Raw genomic sequence first — 7,883 nt, 5'->3', positions numbered from 1 at the left:
TGGTCCTGTTAGAAACTAAGATGGCTGACCATAAGAAACTAACTGAAGAGCTGCACTTCGATATGGTTATCCAGTCTCTAGAAATAGGGTTTTTTGGTAGGATTGCATCACCGTTGATGAGGTATCTACTACACCTCAAGGTATCCATGCTGTGGTGAAGGTATTCCCATCCCATACTCTTTGGTTATTTTCAGCCATTTATACTAGCAACATATTAGCTGATAGGAAATTGCTATGGGATAGTCTTGTTACTATCTTTAAAAGTAATACTGGGAACTGGTTTGTAGGTGGAGACTTCAATAAAGTCATAAAAGCTAGGGATAAGTTTAGGGGTAACCCCACTAACTCAAACCGTAGCAACCTCTTTTGGAACTGCCTCAATGAATGCAGGCTAGTTGACTTAGGTTACAAAGGCAGTAAGTACAACTGAACTAACAAAAGATACAAAAATAGGAGTAGTCTAACCTTAGAAAGGATAGATAGGTACTTTACTAACGACTACTGGATTTCTCAGTACCCTGAGGCTAGTGCTAACCATCTCTCTAGGACATACTCAAATCATTACCCTGTTCAAACAATGTTGAAGGGGATTCTTTCAATAATTCTAACAGACCCTTCAGTTTTGAATCAATGTAGCCACCCGCCTTCACCAATAACTCCCCCTAATCCTATCAACAAACACCTTCAAAAGCCTTGTGACCTAGTGGAACATGCATACATTTAGTAACATCTTCCACAAAAAGAGAAGGATCCTGGCCCGAATTGCTTGGATCCAAAAATCACCTAATTACCAGTTCATCAATTTCCTACTGAATCTAGAAAGTAACCTGACCAGGGAACTTGACTCCATCCTAAAAAAATGAGGAAGACTTCGGGAAAATCAAGTCAAGGGTCAGTTGGATATCTGAAGGTGATGCCAACACTAGATTTTTTCATACCTCCACCCTCAATATGAGAAGAAGGAACAAGATCTTGTCTGTCAAATAGGATAGTGGAGACTGGCTCTATGACCAAGGGGACATTAAGGCCTCTATAATGCACTTCTTCAGGAGCCTCTACATTTCCTCCTATACCCAAGCACCCACTTCACTACCAACCATCTGGACATGACCTATATCTTCTCAGACTGTCAAAGGGATAGCTTGGATAGGCCTATAGAGGATAGAGAAATCAAAATGGCTATCTTCTCCTTCAAACATTTCAAGGTTCCTGGCTCTGATGGGCTTCACCTATTCTTTTACTAAAGGTACTGGAGCATTATGGGGAATTCAGTAGTTGACCTCTGCAAGTAATGTTTTGACACACACACTCCATGGATGAGTCCATGAACCAAACTCTCCTTTGTCTCGTCCCTAAGTATCCCCAATCCACTATGATAAAAAACTTCAGACCAATAGGGCTTTGTAACATCATTTACAGGTCCATCACTAAGATCATTATCAATAGGATCAAGCCCCTTCTCCCTGCTATAATTGGCCCTAGCCAGGCCAGTTTCCTATCTAATAGAAGGGCCTCAGACAATGCCATCATTGTCTAAGAATACATCACCCATTTTGAAAAAATAAAAGGGAACTAGGATCATATGATTCTCAAAATTGAATTAGAGAAAGCTTTTGACAGACTGGAGTGGTCCTTCATTAAAGACATACTGCATGCCTTCAACTTCCTTCCTAGGCCAACTAAGTTAATCCTATCGTGCATTAGCTCATCAAACATCTCCATCCTAGTGAATAGTGGTAAAACTGACAATTCTAGGGGTATCAGGCAAAGGGACCCAATCTCTCCTTACTTGGTCATTCTGTGCATGAAGAGGTTCTCCTAGTCAATTGATAAGTTGTCCAGGAAAAATAATGGCTCCCTATCAGTATCAGTAGGTCTGGCTCAAATTCTTATCTCTTCTTTGCTGATGACCTTACATAGTTTGCAAAAGTAAACATTAGGAACTGTAACACAATCTACTCCATGTTGCAGTCCTTCAATGAGGCTTCTGGGCAAAATATCAATCTCACCAAGTCTAGTGTTCTCTTCTCCTCTAATACAAAGCTTGATACAATATAATGCCTTATAAATACCCTTTTAATCCAATCTACTACATCCTTTGAGAAGTACCTAGGGTTCCCCATATTTCATAAAAGACCCACTAATAGTGACTTCCAATTCATACTAGGCAATATACAATCCAAACTAGTTGGCTGAAAAACAAATTATCTAAATATGACTGAAAGAATCATCCTTGCCAAAGCCTCCCTCAGCAGCATCCCAAGCCATGTTATACAATACATAAAATTGTCCACCAAGACTTCAAACCAAGTTGATATAATTTAGAGGAATTTTATCTAGGGCACTACTCCAAACAAGAAAAGAATGCACCCGGTTAGCTGGGACAAAGTCACTAGGAAGAAGTCACATAGTGGGTTGGGTTTGCAGAAAGCCGAGTATAAGAATAAATCCTCCCATGCTGGGCTGGCCTGGAGGATTTACCATAACACCTCCAGTTTACGGGCTAGAGTCCTAATAGCTAAACACTATAACTGGAACCATACCCCCAAGAAGCCCAAATCTCCAACCTGGCAATGTATTCTCAAAGGCCGGGATACATATAACAAGGCCAATAAATAGGTTATCCATAAGGGAAATAGGGCGAGCTTCATCAATGATGCCTAGATCCCAGACCAACTAGCAACTAGGGATATGATTGAGGGTCTATTAACCCCAAATAATACAGCTGCCAAAGTGGACACTATCTACAATTCTTGGAACTAGGATACCTCATCCATTTCCATAGACATCCATGACATAAAATCAGCCTTCATCCCTACTAACTCTGCCAAGAAAGACAGGCTAATTTGGGGGTTGACTCCAAACAAGTCTTTCACCACCAAATCAGCCTATACCTTCCTTAGCAATAATAATGAGAATTTGTTGAAAGAGTAGGGAGGTAACTTCAATTGAATTTGGAAGTTAAAAGTTTCTAACAAAATAAAGAACTTCAAATGGCTACTTTCTCAAGACAGGCTGCCCACTGGAGTTTTCCTGCACAAAATTGGGGTTAATTGCAACCCTCAACGCTGTTTTTGCTCAACTATACCTGCAACCAGTGACCACATCTTCTTTGAATGCCCCAATGCAATCCAATCCTAGCATGAAATATTAGCCAAGGGAACTACTGAAAGCCAGCATTTGAATCCCATCTTCTCAGCACAGCTTTGGTCAACAACCTAGAACAAGCTAAAGAAGTTATGCTTTAATAACATTATCCCTTGAGAAAATATCCTTCCTTTTTGCTTTTGGCACATCTGGCTAGCAACAAACCATAACCTTTTCAACAACAAGAAAGATCACATCTCAGCAAAAAAATACCATATCCAAATCAACAGAGTACTATATGTTGGCACAAAAAGGTGTTATCAGGAAGCCAACCATTCCATACCAGAGTTAAATGGGAGCCCCCCATGAGGGGTACTATAAACTCAACATGGGCGGGGATGCCAAGGGCAACCCAGACATTGGGGGAATTAGTGGGGTATTCAGGAACTATAATGATGACTCGATTATGGGGTATATGGAAAATATACCACACACCACCAACACCATGGCAGAACTAAAATCACTGCTAAAGGGTCTCCAAATAGTTCAACAAAAAGGATTGATTCCTCTAGACATAGCTACAGATTCTACTGACATAATAAAAATGCTACTCACATGCAATATAACTTATGATCCTATGATTTGTGAATGGAGGTTATTGATACAAAGGATGGACAAGGTGGTGGTGAGGCACAACTATAGGAAATAGAATAGAGTGGCTGATGCACTGGCAAAGGAGACAACAAATTCAATTTTTTTGGGTGGAACTACTATGCTAGCAGTTCCTCCGATGTTTGCAATGATGTATTTTAGGCAGATATCCTAGGAACTAAAGTAGTTAGAAATTTTTTGGCATATAATATTGATACAATTGAACAAAATATGGCTGTTTTAGGGAAACTGCAATACCCCCAATTTGGCATGTAATATATATATATATATATATAAAATTTTCCATTGACCAAAAAAAAGATGCCATATACTGATCGATACATATATGCTGTCATTGAAGCTAGCCCAAGCAGACACGAGCCGATGCACAATTAAAGTTATGGGTTCAATCGAATATAGTATATAAGCTTAACTTAAATATTGTATATGTATTTAAACATTTACTAAATATATACTCCATTCGTTTTAATTTACATGATACATTTCGCTTATTGAGAGTAAAACTATATGAAGTTTGAAGCTAGCCTAGCAGACACGGGTCGATGCACAATCAAAGCTATGAGTTCAATTGAATATAGTATATAAGTTTAACTTAAATATAATATATGTATTTAAACATTTACTACGTTTTAATTTACATGACACATTTCGCTTATTGAGAATAAAATTATATGAAATTTGACCAACATTCTAAAATGTATTGTTTTTATCATATTGACTTGAGAAAATTGTAACTTATAGTATTTTTCATATAGTCTTTTTTGAATATCTAAATTTTAATTTTAAAAAATTGAGTTGAAATAATTCAATTTAACTTTAAAGTTTAGTCAAATTAACTTTCGATAAGCGAATGTTTCATCTGATTGAAATAGATAATTATTACGTGTTACATTTCGAACAAAATAACAAGGAAATATGATCACATATTCACATTAACGGGAATGGACAGATTAACTTTTTTTTTTTTTTGGTGTTTAGTTTTTGAGAAAAGTAAAAGCTATTAGACTTTTATTTTTTGTTTTGTTTTGTTCTTTACTCGTGTACCGTGATGAGTACAAAAGAGAGTCAAGCTGAAACATAAACTCATGTAGTACAACCCTCATCAAATAATTGGACCCTGCAGGATTTAATGTGATGATTTTTATCGTACAATAATCGCTCCGTTTGGTACAATCTTAACTACATGTAGTTGTATTTATCTATCCTCAGGGCTCTCTCGTCTCTCTCCATCACTTGCTTTCAGTTGATTTCTCTGTTTCCGAGGCCTTGAAAACTTCATTAGAGTCGCCTTGATTTGCATGCGCAGTCCGGGCGTGTAGCCGGAAAGCTTAAATATGAAACTCTGTGAAAACAAATGCTAAGTTTTGATGTTGAAATGAATAAATTTGACTTTGGTCAATATTTTGGGCAAACGGATCCGAATCTGTGATTCGACGGCCCCGGAGGGTCCATAGGAAAATATAGAACTTGGGCGTATGCCTGAAATCGAATTTCGAGGTCCCAAGCCTGAGAAATAAATTTTTAAGTGAAATTGTTTTCAGAAATTGTTTAAGGAAATTTGAAATGAAAACTGATTAGAAAACAATGGTATCGGACTCGTATTTTGGTTCCGGCGCCCGGTAAAGGTCTTATATATGACTAGTCATTCTTGTGAAATTTGGTTAAAAACGGACATCGTTTGACGCGATCCGGACCTTAATTGAGAAATTTGATGTTTAAAAGAGTTTTGAGAAATTTCATTGATCTCGTGGTTTAATTCGATGCTCGTGATGTTATTGGTAATTGGATTACACGAATATGTCCGTAGGATATTTTTGAAATTGTGTGTATATTTGGGTTGGAGTTTCGAGGGCTCGAGTGAGTTTCGAGTGGGTTCCGGGATGCCTTAGGCTTAGAAAGTCAGATGTTGCAGGTTCAGGAAGTTGCAGTCTCTGAACCCTCTAGTGCGGTCCGCGAGAAATCGCGTGCGACCGCGGAGGCGCCAGCGCGGCCGCGGTCGCCTTTGTGCGGTCCGCGGTGGAGGCCGTGCGGCCGCAATTGCCTTTGTGCGGTTCACATATGGTACTAAACTGCAGGTCTTCAGGGAGGGTCCAGCGCGGCTGCGGTTGCCTTTGTGCGGTCCGCGGTGGAGGCTGTGCGGCCGCGGTCTATTTGATTCGGTCCGCACTGGGGGTCTGAGAGGGGTATAAATAAACGGGAATTTCAGTTATTTTTCACTTTTCAAAACCCAAAAAAACATAAGAGGCGATTTTTCAAACAACCTTTCTTCTCCAAAACGTTGGTAAGTGATTTCTAACTCATTTTCTTCACTCCTTAACATCTTTTAACATGATTTCAACTTCAAATCAAAGATTTTCATGGGGAAAATTTGGTGTTTTGGGTAGAACCTAGATTTTTCTAAAATTGGGGATTTGGACCTCAATTTGAGGTCGCTATTTCAAAACAAATAATATATTTGGGTTCGTGGGGGAATGGGTTACCAGGTTTTGGTCCAAACCTAGGGTTTCGACCACATGAGCCCGAGGGTGATTTTGACTTTTTGGGTAAAACTTTGGGAAAACTTATTTTCATGCATTGGGGTTGATTCATTTAGCACTTATTGATGTAATTAAGTTACTTGTGACTAGATTCGAGCGGATTGGTAGTGGAATCAAGGGGTAAAGTTATAGTTGAGACTTGAGTGGTGATCAAGGCATCAAGGTAAGTGTTTGGTCTAACCCTAGCTTGAGGGATTAGAAGTTGAGTCATATTTGCTGCTTGCTTCTTGTTGAGTACGACGTATAGGCATGATGACGAGTATCTATACATTGGTGTCAAACATGACCGTGAGTCTTAAATTGAAAGTTATCGTGTTCTTAAATGGCACTTGGGTGCTTTACTTAATGATCTTCTATGATCGAGCAATTTCAATGATTGAACTGTGTACAAGCTAAGTTGAGATTGGTTATAGCTGATTCTCCCTTGCTGGGATGACTATTTCAATATTGTTGTTCCCTTCCCTTGAAAATTATTACATTGTTGTGTTCCCTTGCCAGGAAGTTATTATATTGATTATTTTCCCTTGCCGAAATTCCTTGAAATTCCAAGATATTATGAAATGAGAGCGGGTGGTACGCCTACCACAAGATCTTATGAAATGGGAACGGGTGGTACGCCTACCCCAAGATATTATGAAATGGGAACGGGTGGTACGCCTACCACAAGATATTATAAAATGGAAGTGGGTGGTACGCCTACCACAAGATATTATGAAATGGGAGCGCGTGGTACGCCTACCACAAGATATTATGAAATGGGAGCGGGTGGTACGCCTACCACAAGATATTATGAAATGGGAGCGGGTGGTACGCCTACCACAAGATATGAGAAATGGGATCGGGTTGCACGCCTGCAACAAGATGGAAACTGGAAGTGAAAGTTGCCTTTACTTTTCTTTATCTGTGTTTAGAAGTTATATTGTCAGCTTCCTTATTTATTCCTTGCTATTTTGCTTTATCAGCTATCCCCGAGGCATGTTTCCCTTCCCCAGTTTTAATTGCTTATTACCTGTTTACTTTTCCGCCATATATTATATAACTGCACAGGTTTATTTGGAGTCCGGTCCTAGCCTCGTCACTACTTCGCCGGGGTTAGGCCTGACACTTACCAGCACATGGGGTAGGTTGTGCTGATACTATACTTTGTATCGTGTGCAGATCTTGGAGCAGCTTTCGAACAATAGTTGGAGGGCTTCCTTCAGTCCACTCGGAGACCCAAGGTAGACCTGTAGGCGTCCGCAGGCCCTGGCGTCTCCCTCTATCTCTATTTCCTATTTCATTTTTTTTGTTAAGAAACAATGTATTACATTTCTTCAGACCTTGTATGTAGAAACTCTTAGACAGTCTGTGACACTGTGATACTAGGTTTTGGGGTATTTGATGTTTTAAAAGTTGTAATAGACGTAGCCTTCAGATATTTCATGGTTATTTTTCGCTTAATTATTTAAGTTTTGCTATTTTTATGTTATTGCACGTAATTGTTAAAAGGAAGTAATTTGGTAAGGAATTAGATAGTTAAGGGTTGACTTGCCTAGCTCTCATCAATAGGCGCCATCACCACTCCCGAGGGTGGGAAATTCGGGTCGT

The sequence above is a fragment of the Nicotiana tabacum genome, chromosome 1 (genome assembly GCF_000715075.1).
Source record: "Nicotiana tabacum cultivar K326 chromosome 1, ASM71507v2, whole genome shotgun sequence".
Taxonomy (NCBI): domain Eukaryota; kingdom Viridiplantae; phylum Streptophyta; class Magnoliopsida; order Solanales; family Solanaceae; genus Nicotiana; species Nicotiana tabacum.
Note: the sequence above shows the minus strand (reverse complement) of the source record.